Below are 16,982 nucleotides of genomic sequence, written 5' to 3' on the forward strand. Positions count from 1 at the left end.
TCTAATTAATTAAAAAAATATTTGGGTACTAATTCTAAATTTCAGTAAAAATAGGATAATTACTTCTGCACATAGTCATAGGTGAATAAAAGAGCACCTAATGTTAAAAGCATGACCATGATGACATTTGGTACAGAGCTAATTTGTATTTTTTTTTCATTTTTGAGGGTGTGCTTTGTACGTGTAACCTCTTGTGTTTCTTTGGTACATATAACATGTATATGTACTTTTAATATCCCGCAATTTTGTGACTGTTCTATTATTATGACATTATGTTATTGTTCTATTATAATTCTGAAAATACTTTAAACGTTTAAATTGAGACGTCAAACAGGCGATTCTACAAAACAGTTGATGTGACCTTAGCCAGTTAGTCCCATGACTCCAAATATTTCAATTCATTATGGGTTGATTTAACATGTTTCATATACCAACATAAGTTAGCTATGAACGTGTTTGTTAAGTTTGATATGTGTGTTGAAAGCTTCTTTGTGAAAGATGTGTTTATTTTGTCCTGATTGCGATTGTGACGCGGTGATAACTGTTTAACCCTTATTTTGGCAATTTTATCTATTATGTCTGTTTTATTCATGACAGTTGTAATCCTTTCGTTTGACGGGTTTAATCATTTGATTTTGCCGTTTGATTGGGATCATTCCGTTATAAATTTTCCTTCGAGTTCAGTATTTTTGTGATTTCACTTTTTGAAACATTATTACAAAATAAGATATTGATGCAAGCTAATTTTTCAACTTCCGGTTTTTATCATCAACATGGCGGACTATCATTTGATAAACGAATATTGTTGGTTATTTCTCCCAATTTGCATGATAGGTAGCTTGATATACCTCCATATGTGTTTGCATAAAGGTGTATTAGTTCATTCAAGACCTTGGGATATTCTCTACCGAATCTTGTCATTTTTGGTCAAATAGATTACAAGAACGATAACTTTTTGGACAAAATTCATGTGTTTAGTCAAAATATGCAATGCATGTCCTATCACGCCGAATGGAAGAACTGATATTATTATCAGTATAGTTCTATCAACAATTACGGTACGGTTTGCGTACACAGGGAGATCACCCGAATTCAAATAATTGAAAAGAGGAGGGACCCACCATTTTGAATAACTTTGATAAACAAATGTTCAATAACTACAATATTATCGAAAATAGAACAACACCTACCTCAAAATCGCCGCTTTGGTGTAATTTTTACTAAAATTGAACCGTAGAAGTAACGTTATGGCCTGCAATTTGTTAACTTTCACTTATATGACTTCACGTTTAGCCATAACGTATGTGTGTGTGCAAAAACCATTCATGAAGATTCGCAGAATTTTATTTTATTTCATAAATGTACATTTGTACATCCATCCGAATGTACGTATCATAGTATACATGTACGTCCGTTTTTACAAAATTGGTTTCCGTTCTCTAACTTAAGTTTGCCTCAACCAACTGACATTAAATTTATGCACAATGTTTTTTACCACAAAAAACACAGAATAAATTTGAATTTAAATTTGAATATTTTTGACCGAGCGACAGTGAGGGCTAAAATAACACGAATATAATGCCTCCCCATGTTAAAACTACAATAAAGTATAGCTTGCATCAATTATTTCGATTCTGATTAGGACAATTACGTTAATTTCTATGTCCGATGTGTATAAGGGTAAAGCGATTGTGTAGGCTCTTCAATGAACCTTCCTTTTTTGTTTGTAAAGAAGCAAACAGATGGCACTGTGATTTTTCAGAGGGAAGAGTTTATGAACAACCATCATGAACGGTTGTCGTTTCTAGATAAAATATGTCAATTTCGGACTGCAACACACAACAGTCATAATAAATGAATTAGTTACAACATCATTTAAGAGTTTAAAAGTGTTTTAAGTAAATGAAATATATAAAATGATTGTCAATTTGATAAAACTCATTAATCTGCAATAGTCAATATACGCATGTGCAAAACCATTATTGGATTTAGAGCATGGGTTATTCATAAAGCGAAAGAAGCACGTCATATTGGAATAGTACTTTTTATGGATGCATTATAAATGTGTCTTTCAGACACTACTATTGTATTGTGTCGTCCTGAACATGCCTGAAGTGTTTTCCACCGGACATTTTACAACCTGTTATCAAACAAACATCTATGCATATTAGTCAACTTTGAATCAATTTATATAAAAACAAGGATGGTAACATGTGTCTCTACACATGCATGAACTCACTATAAAATCAGGGAAATTTTTAGTTTTTAGTCTTTCTTCGTATATAAGAGATCATAATAAAGCATTGACCATGATCGAAGTATTTTTATGAGGTCATTTTCTGATTTTTTCGTTTCTGTTCTCTACCTTCAGTTTTCTTCAACCAAATATTATACAATTTATACGTAATGCTTTATAATGTTTTATGTTTATGCAAGAGGGCCGTCATCAGTGTCCCATAGACGTATTCACCATTTATTCCAAGCTCTAACTATTTCTTTTTGTAATGCATTAGAATCGGAATTGCATTATTGTGGTTGAAGAATAGCAACAGTCAATTTGATTTGAAAGTTGCAAATTTCCGTTTTACTGTCTCCTTTATGCGTCGACAGTAAAACTGTATTTGCAACATCAAATCCCCAATTGACGGTGGTGACTTCTAAACTACAGTGCCGTCACTTCTGTGAACTTCATTGAACTGATTTTAATTGATTGAAAGTATGTGGAACATTTTCATATTACAAGTCTATGTAACTACATTTCTTATTTTAAATAAGAACAATACCTATACGGCTGGTCATTTGTATTCCCAGGCCATCGTCTGTTTCATCTTTCATCATGTATAGGAGCATGTAGTTTCTTTGTTTGGTCAAAGACTCCAAATCTGAACATTATGTGTCACAATTGAACACACTATACCAAAAATCTATCTTTCTCCTGCAAGGCTATCCCCTGCTAAGTCATGAATATTTGATCATATTTTATTAACAATTGTTGATATTTTGATATAAATGCATTGCATAAAGACGACTGCTGTAAATTACATTACTAGTCAAAACTGATGTCTTGTCATCCAATTGCTGCATACAAACAATTTACCAAACAAGGCGCAGTAACGCAATTTTCATTATTTTTAATGGCAATTTGAATACTTTCATAAGATTCAAAATATCAGAGTTTAAAGCACTGAAAGAAATATTAGTGTGTCTTGTACATGTATTAATACACAAGTATGACCAAAGTTAAACACCGACTGCTAGTTGTGGACATAAAAGTAAAGGGACGACATCAAACATTCAATGTAGGCCAAAAACACTTAATTCCCATAGTTTGTTTAATGACCCCTCCCCCTTTTCCCCTATTAACTTAATTTGGAAAAAAATATTGATTGATCAATATGGATATAAGTAAAATCGATGTCAAATTAACAAAACTAAGAGCAACTTTTACACCCCTCTCCCTCGCAGCCACATACTTTTTGAATGAAGTTTTTGTATCCTACATATTGATCTTTTGATGTCATCCCTAAGTTAGTAACTGTATTCTCCCATTGATTATCATGACTATGGTCAATCCCACAGTAAAACAAGACAAAATGATTCTGTGTAAAATGATGCTACTAAAGATGACTTTCTTCTTTGCAGATCAACAAAACAAATCTGTTTGTGTTTTACAGAAATGACAAGATGAACACATATCGCCGATTTTCGTAAAAACGAGATCGGGGGCATACTAATTTTATTAGCTCATTATAATGCAAATGGTTAAATCCTTAAGTTCACAGTTTTTTCTTAACCCATGAATTAAAAACCTTGTTTTTAGGAACTTTTTTATGATTTTTTAATTAAAATTTATTATTTATCAATAAACCACAATTATTTATTCATGTTTCATTCAGTTTTATTTTTTATAGTCACTCGCATACACTATCCATGCTATTATTTAGAAGAATTCAAATACAATTTCCCATAAAAATCGTAAAAAATCGGAGTTTTTAGCTTTTCACCTGAAATAGAGCGACGTGCGATGTTCGATTTCTTTTTCATTAATGATTGACTATTCCCCTCTGTACAAAATGATGTATCATACTGGAATAATATCACTTAGAAAAAATCTAGGTTTCAAGCAAACCTTACCTTAAACAAATTGGATGTCATGTCATTGTGAATCAACAGGGAAGTGAACAGAGGGCTAATTATCTGCAACTGCAACCACCACGACATCCCCATTTGTATTTGCATCAATTGTTTGTTTTGTGATTTATAAATGCTTTTATTTATCAGAAAAGAGAACCAAATATGTGAATATGATGTCAGTTTTTAAAAAACGAAATTGATACACAAATTTTATATCATCCGGAAAATTCCTTTTTGAGAAAATTTCAAAGAAACATTTTAGAAATTTAATTCTCTGTCTGTCTTGGTTGAATTTGATTGACCTAGATTTTTGAGAATCACAAAAATTTCATTGAAATAAAAAGAAGAAAAATTTCTAAACAAATTGCTCTTCAATTTTTTTATAAGAGCAATTTAAGATGATAAGATACAATTTAAAAAACAATCATAATTCAATTATACTGACCTCTTGATCCGATTAGAAACCATGCTCTTTCACTTTCGCTTTATCCGAAACTAAAAGCTAGACAAAAAGCGGTCAGAGTTCCGTTTTTCTTTTTCATTGTAAAGTAAAGTAATGTATACATGCTGTACACAGCTAATACTCTGTAATTTGTAGCTAACACGTAATACTATATAGAATTATAAAAAGTTTTGCCAATTAAATCCCCTGGTTTTATTGGTAATTAAAAATACAAGGAAGAACCTAAGTGCCATTTTTGTAACATTAAGGGGCTTTGTTAACAACTATTATAATGAAATAAAGTATCTGAAGTTGAAAAAAAAACAAAAAAACATGACAAATTTTCCGTACACGTACAAATATAATGTCGAATTTTCTAAACGATGGTGTTAAAACCAGTTAGTAAATTCGTGTTGTTTCATGGATCATGAACACATAAAGAAGCCAATTGTCTCAAACATTAAATGGACCAATTAATCTTCACACAAGTATACATTTTAACTCAATCAAATTTACCCAGCAAAACTAAAAGACAACATTGCCAAGCTGTCACTCTCATATAAATCAATGCATTTTATTTTTATATCATAATTAAGTACTATTAAAAAAATTACTGCAAGAACTATCACCAAGGCATATAGCTTTTACTTAGTTAAATGGGGTAGCCAAGAACCGACTGAACTACTTGTAGTTCCAAGATCAAAGGTCCTAGCTGAAGGCAGAATCAAAATTGAAGACATCTACAACACAATTTGGGTTGTCTCATCAGCAGAAACAGATGAAGCAGAAACTAGTGAGTGGCTGGAAATGAGGCACTGAAGTTATACAAAGATGCTTTGCCAACAGATGCTTCCACAGAGTTTTCGCCATCTCCGACAGCCAAATCAACTGGTGATTTATCACCAGATGTACCACCCCCTTCTAAAGAAAAATGGTTACAGTGCCAAAATTGAAGCCAGATACCAAAGTAAGTGTGAGGGAATACGAGACACTGCTACCGTAGAAGACCCTTATCAGTTCTTCCCATTCAACTTCAACCATCTACATGTTCGCTACAATATCACCAACATCATCATGTTCCCAATCATCAATTACAGCCAAACAGCTACATTGACACAACGTACTGTTAGCCATAGAAGACGTGCAAGTCTTGAACGAACATTCCCTAGCTAAAGATGTTGCCATGAGCAAACTGCTTTAGAAAATGATTCTAAATATTACATTTATTATTCATGCTAAGATTAGAAAAAAACATCTTTGATGGCAAGTGTTATAAATGTAATAAGAACTTTATAATCTGATGACACATACATAGTTTTATAATGACTGTATTATTCTATACTGAAAGAGACAACATCCTATTTAAACATGTACTTATGAAAAAACAAAGTTTGAAAAAAGAATATTATTTATTTCAAAATATGTTTACTCAGCTTTCTTTAACACTGCAACATCATACAAAATTCTAACCAGAAAGAAGTTATTAAAGGAAACAGAAAAAAAAACCAAACAAACCTGAATAACATAATTAAAAACAAATTGATAAGAAACAAAAAAGACTACACCTAATGCCGTGTCTTTGATACGTTATAGAGCACAACGCCTAATCCCGTGACTTTGATATATCACTGTGAACGTTATAGAGCACAACACATAATGCCGTGCCTTTGATATACCACTGTGAACTACAGTGGGTTATATTCTTAGTACTTTATGAATGTACCGTGATTACGATGTTATATTAAGATGAAAAAAAATGATTTTAGTTAGTGGTCGAAATAAATAATAACCTTATAACACCTAGTTTTATAGCTAATATTTGAAATACATTTTATTTTCAAAATAATCACACGATGTCCTTGACCTTTCATACATGGAGTTTTATAAACCGTTAATCCTCATATTACGCTTAAACTTGACAATGGAGACACATACACCTTTTTTAAAAGATATTGTCCTGAGAGGGAAATTACTAATTTTGAACTCGCATGATACCTCGAACCTGGATTATCATCTATTCCAGAGGTTTTCTTAATTTTATTGATTAACCGTGTGGATGGCAAATCTCAGCAACTCTTTAGTAATCCTCATATGTATAATACATATTTTTCACAATATTTTCTTCACTGTTTTAGTGAAATATCAATCGCAGTTCATCCATGTGTGTTTCTAAAGGTTGTTTATCATCGATAGCGATTATCATAATTGTTTTCAAAACTAACTATTTTTTACAACAAATTTAATGAACTGTTTAAATCTCACCATTTAATTTTAATCATACAAACTTTTTTCTGATTAACTTTAAAAAATGTTAATATTCAGTTTGTCTATAATATACGAAATGTAACATTAGAAAATATATACTTGAACATGTATATTTCACTTTAAAAAAAAAGGTGTAGGTACATGTTGTACTTTAGTCACACATTACATCATTGTTAAACACGTGTTGCACATCATACAACGTTCGAATAATTATGCAGAATTAATGATGACTATTCTAGACAAGGAAGTTTTTCTAGTAATTTACATTGTAGACAATTATAAATTAATAAATAAATAACGATGTCTAGAATGTGCAATGTATTGTAAGCTTGATTTCACAAAGGAAGGGCTTCCAAAAAATATTTCAGCAAGATGGACATCACGATTTCAATCCCTCAAGACTTAGTGGTAAAGGCAATTATTGTTATCAGTTGGCCATTATATAACTAATGATTGCTATTAAGAAACGATATTAAACTTTAATTTGATATAATTACATTAGATGTATGTTTCATTATAATACTGTATTATGATTGGCTAACTGCACATCACGTGTTATTCCTTAAGCAATTGCATTACTCAATAAAACTTTTCATCCATGATAACACGTGGTCCCGCAATAAAGTGCACAGGTGAATTGAATAAAACAATTATAAAATTCATGTTTTCATGATCATAGCAAAAACATGTAATTATTACATGTATTAGTATTGAATGCTTCTTTTTGTAACCTCATAGGGTTGTAAAAGCGTTGACCGTGCGCACCTTTTTAGAATGAAGCGCATGCGCGAGTCATACATGTACAAAATGTACTTCGGTCAACGCTTTTACACCCCAATGAAGTTTCAAAAAGAAGCATTCAATTCTTAAATACATTTGATGTTCTAACGTAAAATGTTAAATTAACAGTGCATCATTCAAAGTGTGCAACATCAGTGTACAAATATCTGCCTTAGATTCTATATTTATGCAAAATGATCTTGTCGAAAATGTTTTCAAAAGAACATTTTTCTAATACTGGATGTTCATTTGACAATGGTAAAACCAGGACCAGAAATTAATACCTTAAATCTGTGTACGTTTACAAAGCACGATTGAGAGTAAATAGCTCTATCCATGTGATTTTTTTTAAAGAAAATACTTGATATGAACGTTAAATAAAGTTAGCAATGATAATCATGATTATTCAATTATTGTTGAAGAAATAAGAATGGTTAAGTAAATTTAATTTTGCGCACATGCAACCTTTTGACTTGAAATTAATTGGATGCAAACCGCTGAAAAGTAAAAAGATTACTTTGAATAGATTTAGACCGATCAATGCCCGGTACAAGTTATAGTTAATAGTTAAGATGTAGTTTAGATTGATACGAGAATTATCCAGTAGGATAACTATTTTCCTCATTTCATTTAAAACAATTGAAATGATCATTTTTATCTGTATTTTTGCTTGATTTAAAAATTTACTCAAATCGAAATATATAAAGGTAAAAAGTGTAAGACTATTGCATTACAAAAAATTATGATATTGCTTCCCTCCTGTATCTTCTGGATTTATAAAGTCCTTATATGGAATATTTTGGCTAGATTAAATAAACGTCGAAATGGTCATACTAACCCTATTACGAACTGCAAGTATACACATTGTGAATATTTGACCTCTAAAATGAAGTAAATACACTTTCTTCTTACAACAACCAAATGTGTGGAAGGATTTGTAAAATGCAAAGATGGTATTCAATGTGTGGATCACAGGTATATATGTGATAGATTTTATAGTTGCCGTGATTGGTCTGATGAAGATGATGATACTTGCAAAGGTAAATGATGAAACAGTATACTACGTACATTGTTTGAAGATTTAGTACGGTGTATAACCTTAATCATACATTTTAAGACACAATATAGCATAATAGTAAAATGTGCATGAAAAAATCTGTACTATATACTTCATATTAAAATGCAAAAATAATATCGCCAAATCAAGTAACTTTGACATGTTTGATTGGCAATGTTTAATACATATAATAATATTTATACACAAAACAATAATAGAAATAGGCACGCATTGAAGACCATCCTTGCATTTTACATATCGTTCTTTACATGTTGTTGTAACAGTAATGTCTATCCATGTAAATTAAGAGGTCAATTTGTGCCCTTTTTTTTATCAAAATGCCTTGAAAAAAATTAGTTGTAAGGACTCTGAGTTACATGAGAGAAACAATACCCTTACTAAATGCTTAATACTAAAGCAATGGTTTTACACTTGCTACATGTACCTTAATGTTCTTAATCCTGTATAAATTCCTGAATGAACATTGTATCTAATAAAAGAAGAAATTGAGTACATATATATTGATTTGTGGTTAACCTTTGCAAAAGTCTTGATCTTCATCAGAATTATCACGACAACTTAGTCCACCATCACACAGGTCAAGGAAATGAAAACACTGAAAATCATCATTACATTTCAAGTGGTCTACTGGGCATGTGATAGCTATATAAAATAAAATGTATGAGAAAAATGGTAATTTGAGTTAATGTTATACATAAAAGGGATATATATTTTCTGTCCAGTATGTCAATTGAATGTAAGTGCTTATCTTGGTCCAAACTTCATTTTCATTGTACAAAAGTCCCGAGAAAAAAGTATCTTTTTCTGAGTATCCCTTCTGGGCAGGTGTCAAAATTACTTTTTCAGTCTGAACATTTTTTACTAATTATCACTCAATTTACAAGAAAACCATCAAAAACTTTATATTTTAGGATTAAACAATCAAAAAATTAAGTTTCGTTAAGTGACTTAAGGGATTAGATAAGTCAATTTGTGTTTTTTATCTTTATTTTCAAGAAAATAGGACACATGACCCCCTAGTTTATTTTGATATTTCGGAAAAGAGAGGAAAAAACTACTAATGTGAGTAGAAAATAAATTGAGAACACCATGGAAAAAAAAAATTAGAAAACAACAGTTTACATCAGTATACAACAATCAATATGCAAAAATTAAGCCTTAGCATCACAGACCCCACCTAAACCGGGAGAAATCTCAATTGCTTCGAAGGGTAATCACATCCTGTTCCACTAGTGGCAACCATCGTATGTTATGTTAGTACAAATTAGCATTACTGGTAGAAAAAATACTGTCCACACCAATTACAGTCATTGGATGACTGTCTTAGTCTGTCTGTGGAATCAAGTGATAATAACTGTAAGGGTTGAGACTGGTGCCTTATTTTGTTAAAACATTTTAATTATTTTCATTCCAAAATTCCAACAGGTGGTGCTATCCGCAACCATTTGATGAATTTGCAGTGGTTAAGTGATGTTAAGTCCATACACACAGCAACTAGAATCGAGATCGATGTACATCTACAATATACTTCGGTACTGACATAAAAATACGGATATTGTGTTGATTAAAATTCACTGTAATAAAATTTTAGAAATCATTTTAAGTTAAGGAATATACATGTATCTTCCTCATTCAAAGCTCTGATTCCTTGTCGTCCGATATTGGCAAACATTAAAGTAATTTTGGTTGATCAGCTCATAAACGTTTGTATTAGGTTTTGGATTTTCAAATATTTTGGCAATAGCATCACCTAAGAAACAATAATTGTCAAATTGGGCATCTGGTGCAGTAAAATTGGCACCGTTTATATTATTATGACACATGTTCAAATGGAATGATCAGTATTAGATAGATGAAATTTTAAAAGCATTCCCGCAATTAGGATAAACAATGAACGTCAATAGGTCAGTCATTCAAACCCTGAAAACTAATTATGTTGATGATCAACATCCGGTTTGATTTATGAGAACGACGTCAAACAGAAGGGAATAGAATCATAATAAGCACACAGAAAACGTGTAGAGTTGATGTTTTTCAGACGTTGTAGTCTTGTACGGTCTACTTTTCCATTGCTTACCATGATGATCCTTACCTCTTTCCAATGTCATTTTTGTAATGAAGGTTTTTATGTCATACACTTTACTATCAAAGCAGCTTTACTATTTCACTTTTAACCGATTGCATATTTGGTATACTACTTAGTTGTACAGTAGGCATGATCCATTTTATTGAATTCAGATATATCTATTTGCCTAAGTATCTACCCAAACTGTTTTCTAGCTGTATGTGAAGATGACGCGTGTTTTACCGAAAGTGTTTTAGTGATTCGAACAGGACGAATGTTTAAATTCATCATTTTAAAATCATTAGTGTTCTCACTGCGTGATATTTTTGTACATCGGTATTAGTGCCCCACGTATGCCACACGTGTTCGTTTTATTTATAACCTTTACATATATCTAATGAGAGTTCATCTGAACCGTCCTTACAATCCATTTTACCGTCACAATAAAGACTCTTGGAATACCACTGTAGTCTTTTCACATTTGTTTAATTCATGATCGCAATCATGAGCTTTGGAAAAGAGAATAATATATTATGTATTGGTTACATATATTAACTTATGTATGTCAGTGGTCAACTGGATACTCGAGAAGTTTAAATTTAAAAATTTGATTTTACGAAAGCAAACTGCCTGTTCTGAATGTTCTTATGTACTTTTTGTTGTACTAGAGATAAAGATTAACTTATAATCAGCGCAAATCACGAACAGTCTCTGTCAAATTAATTTGTTACTTTTATTATTTAGAGAATCAAAGTTTGAACACTTGTCTTTTCTGAAAGAGGGTTTATTTTTACTAATGTGTATACGACAAACGTGCACGTTGTTTACTCATGAAGTGCAGTACGTGACTTTCGCGTCATGCGGTCCCTTTGTAAATAATAACCATTTTGTAAAGATGTTTGCGAATTATTAAGAATAATTAATTGAGGCCTACATCATAATTTATGAGTTCTATAAATAATGCATATGGTTTACATTCAATCAACTTTATGTGGAATAAACCTGTAGAAAAAAAGATTGATAATTCCTGTATTTAATCTCACTGAAAAAATTAAAATTCGGATCTGAAAAGAAATGTTAATGAATTTGATGTTTTCTTTAATGCAGGTTCTGATAATAAAAATTATTTAAAAAAAAAATATAAGATGGCCGCTATGCTAATTGTCAAAATATCCTAACTTTGCCTCAGTTTTTAATTGTCTGTCCGTGAAGGTAAAGGTCGCTTAAATCAAGAATGTTAATAAGCTCAATACAGTACAAAGTTAAAGAGCATTGGCGACCCAAAATTCCGAAAGGTATACGAAATAGTTGGGCGGTTATTTTTTATTGCGGATTCAAAACTTTTATTGATACCTTTGCATTAGCTCATTTAAATTGGCGCAATTTATTTTGCTGATTTTGTTCTATCCGCGAAAATAAGCAAAAATTTGCATCCCGCGAAAATAACCCGCTATACTGTTTAAGATAACAGCTGCCATTTTCCTTACTTGGTACAGGACATTTTAAGAAAAAAATGGTGGGTTGAACCTGGTTTTGTAGCTAGCCAAACCTCGAGCTTTTATGGCAATGTTAAATATAACACTAAAATGACAACATTACATGACAGGAATACAGTACAATTAAATGCAAGAACTTTCAGGGCAAAGAAATACACAAATAAACAATACAATAGTACATTTCGACATTATAACCACAGAATAAAAACGAACACTTAAAACAACCTAGGACAGCTCACGAAAACAGCACAACAGAATCACGAAGTGTGTGTCTCACGACTGGATCAACGCGACAAAACTGACGTCCCAGATAAATTTTTAAAAAATTGATACAATTCAAGATTAGTAATTTGTAATTATGTTATTTGAAGTATTTTATAACAATTACACGAATATTAATATAGAATTGTGTTAGTAATCATGGTAATTAAACTAGTAGGCTATACCTCGATATTTTGAAGAAGAAATTTAAAAAAAGTCTTATGTATTTTAGGTATTTGAATGGTATTTCTAAAAGTAATGACTATATTCTATATCAAAGACTCAATTGTTATGGGGGAATAACATGATTCAGATTGTATTATTCATTGTCTATCAGAATAATTTCAATTACAAATAGCTTAAATTGAAGCATACATTGTACATGTTGTATATATTGAATATAAAGGAATTTTAGTTATTACAAATTCACTTACTCACCTGATATAGAAAACAATATGAAGACTCCGTATACAAAGAGGGTCGACAAAAGGTACTTCATTTTATCCTGTAATGATACATTAAAGATTGAAAAAGCACTGTCAAAATTTCCATATCATTACAAAATGAATACGATTAGAATACTGTTTATAATCTTAATTATGTTGTCATAATGTTCTTTGTATTTATCTTTGTAAATGTTTAACATGTACAGTTAAGTTTATGTTTGGTAATATCCTTTTAGCATGGCTCTACAAGTATACATCCTGCCATTGTTTTATTGTACTATGCTCATTTCATTGTATGAATGTCAATCAATTTTGGTTATGTGCTTTGTCTCTAGAGTGTAGTTATGCCATATTTTTTGTTCTTGTTTACATACTTGATTGCGATTAAGATTATAACATAAAGTTGGCTGCTGTACCCAATTTTTTGACATTTTACGTATTATAGCTGTTTGTTTTGCATTACATTGCTGTAAACATAATGGAATTATGTGCGACTGTATACAAGTGAGAGGTTTAGCTAGCTATTAAATGTTTAACCAACCATGTTTGACATAAGGAAATGCCCGTACCACTTCAGGAATATGACAATTGTTTTCCATTCGTTTTCATGCCCTTTGCGGAGCAGCTAAGATCAGCCTGGTTTTTAGTATGGTTTGCGTTGCTCTGTCGTTTGTTTAAGGTGTAATACCACCAAATCATGGTACGTCACATCCGGTTGTATACGAAAGTAGGTATAAACAAATATTCCCTTGAATTTGACAATTGTAGAAAATAAACCCTGCATTTCAATGAACCTAAATCTGTCTGAGTCATAAACATGTATGTTTGGTGTCTGAAAGCATCATTTTTTTTTATTTGATGGTCTTGTAACAATTTTTAGAAAATTAAGGTTACATAGTTACCAAAGCAGGTAACCAGTAAATAACAGTGTAAAAATTGGGTTGTTTACTTCCGGTGATGTTTTCTTTTATGTATGCAATGAAATGTTGTGTGAAATTTTCACTGTAGCACTGGAAAGGATTAAACTTTATTCATGCAATGAATATTTCTTTGGTTGAAATAAAGGTAAATACTGTACAATTTTTTTTTAAAGTGCCAATTTAACAAAGACTAATAGGGGAAAATCAATGGTGGTATTACACATTGATGGATTATTGATTGTTTTTTCAGTATTTTGGCAATGACTTTGTTAGTTTGTCTTTAAATTATACGTCATCAAGTGTTGTTGGTATCTTCCATCCTCTGTGTGAAGCAGATTTCAAAACTTCTCATTTATTCGAATCTTTTCAATTTTCAAATGATTTATTTATTTATCAATTAATGTATGTATTTGTTTAAAGTTTTCGCCGCTTATATAGATATAAAACTTGGATATCTATTCATGTGCGTAATTAAACTAAACGTATTTTTTGTTTGGAACTAAATGGTCAATATAACAGTGTAATACGCAGAGAATATCTAGGACAGATACAAAGAAATTAGTAGTGAAATTCTAGTCTAGTTAATTCTGTTAATGAGGAATTGTTCTAAAACAATATTCCTTAAATCCTTTGCGGATCATGCATTCGGCTTACATGACATGTTTGATGAATAGTTTGTTTAAAATTAATTAGTTTTTAAAGAAATTGAAACAGGGATAATAATTTTTGAAAATCTAGACAATCAGTTGTAGATAGTTTTCTTTCGGCCATATTTCAGATTAAATGATGTTTCAAGCTTGAGTTTTAAAAAGATACTTTTGAAGTTTCCCAAATCATTCATTTAATTGTATATTCATTTATGTTTCATTGAAGGGAAATCTAATTTCTGAGTATCTTAAATTGTTCTTACCGTTTTGCTTTTTCAATTTGCGCAATCACATAAATCAGTGAGAATATTGATAATTCTTGTACGGAATCTCCTATTATGACGTTGATGGTCATACCATATTAAATGCAAGCATACATTTGAATCAGTGATTTTAATGTTAACCGCTGTAATGTTAGTACCGCAAAATTCTAATCCGATCACGGATAACACTGAAAAATAGACATGCTTACCCAAGGGAGCTGTCTGCATACAATGAGGATGAGAGACTATAACTTCATGTATCTACAAGACTTCAATAGCATCTATGATATTTAATTTTAAAGTCACAACTAACTTCGAGAATGCTTATGAAGTTAATTACTATCAAATATTGGTATTTTACTTTTATAAGACAACTAAAATTTCAAAATTGATTTATACGTGTAAAGATTATACCATTATAACTCTTTTTGATGAGCCTAATTTTAAATATTTTATATCAAATTATTAAACATTACTACAATTTTAGAAATGATTACCAGAGTAGGTAATCATAAATAATTATTAACCAGGAAGATTTAAAATTGTTTGTCCGTTTCGACACATTTCAAAATCCTTGAACTCTATGCATATTCGAAGTTTGTTAAAGTTCACATTTTTACAATTCAAAAAAAGTTAAATAGCAAAAAATACCGAACTCCAAGGATAATTCAAAACGAAAAGACCTTTATCAAATGGCCAAATCACAAGCTCAAACATTTTAATTAAATAGTAAAACAACTGTCATATGAACAGGAACTTCCTTATGTAGATAATGGTGGATTAAAAATGGTATTATAGATACCTAAACCGCTCACTTGTATGACAGTCGCATTGATTTCCATTATATTGACAATAATGTGTGAGCAAAACAAACTTACATAACAGGTAGAAAATCATGCCGCTTTCAGAATGTTAAACATGAATTATTTGGGCAACCGTTATAGCTGTGTTCTAAATACATTATCACAATAATTTGGATATTGTAATTTCCGGCTTTTATTTGTATTGAAAAAAATAAAATAAAAAAGTCTTCTTGACCCTGCCGTTTATGTTTAAGTAGAGTGGATAAGGCTGACAATTTTCCGAAAAAATGGATAAGACTTAATATTAAGTTGTTATGTCATTCGAGAGCTGTTTAGATTAAAAGTTAATTCCAGAACAAAATTGTTAACTGGTGAACTTAAGACGATGAACATGAATTAATATGCAAAATATGGCTATTTGGAATACCGTCAAACGGAAGTCTTTAAAAACGGGTTTTCAAAATGTCATAGTACTCGTCAACCAAAACCAGACAGTTTTACAACACTACATTCAATTGATTACAATCTCATTTTCTGAATTTTAAGACTGATAATGTATATTTTTCCGAGGGTATCATTCGCTCATTAGCTCCGTTATAAGAACTTCGGTAGTGACAATATATACAATAGTTGACCTACTATTCTAATAATTCCCTTGGATAAATTTAGAAATTAGTTTAAGAAAACATATATTCCAACAACCTTTAGTAAAGTTGTCTAACATGAATTAAAATATTCTTTTTATCTCCCTATTGGCCATAAAGTTCTAAACGTTTTAACCTGTTTATACATACATGTATTTGAAATGTTTTGGTTTGATAATTTCCAATGAAGGTAAATTCAGAAAGCGCTAACGACGCACGTAATATATTTAGTATCCCTTTCTAAATTTTGACATAATGGATTCCCTGTTTCACCAACTGATTTCTACCTTTGTTTGGATTTTCACATCTCTTCAACCGGATTCAGATTATGTTGCAACTGTAAAAGAGCCCAGTAGTCAGCACTTCGGTGTTGACAAGAATATCAATTATATGGTAATTTTTGTAAATTAACTGTTGCAAAATTATGAATTATTAAAAATACTAAGGATTGTCTTATCCCAGGCATGGATTACCTTAGCCGTTTTTTGCACAACATTTTAGAATTTTGGGTCCTCAATGCTCTTCAACTTTGTACTTGTTTTGGTTACCAACTTTATTATCTTAGCGTCACTGATGAGTGTTATGTAGACGAAACTCGCTTCAGGCGTTGACATAAATATCAATTATATGGTCATTTTTATAAATTTACTGTGTTTGCAAAAGTATTAATTATTCGAAATACTTGGAATGTTGTGTCCTCAATGCTCTTCAATCTTGTACTTGTTTTAGTTTTCTAAT

The sequence above is a fragment of the Mytilus edulis genome, chromosome 12, assembly GCF_963676685.1.
Source record: "Mytilus edulis chromosome 12, xbMytEdul2.2, whole genome shotgun sequence".
NCBI lineage: Eukaryota > Metazoa > Mollusca > Bivalvia > Mytilida > Mytilidae > Mytilus > Mytilus edulis.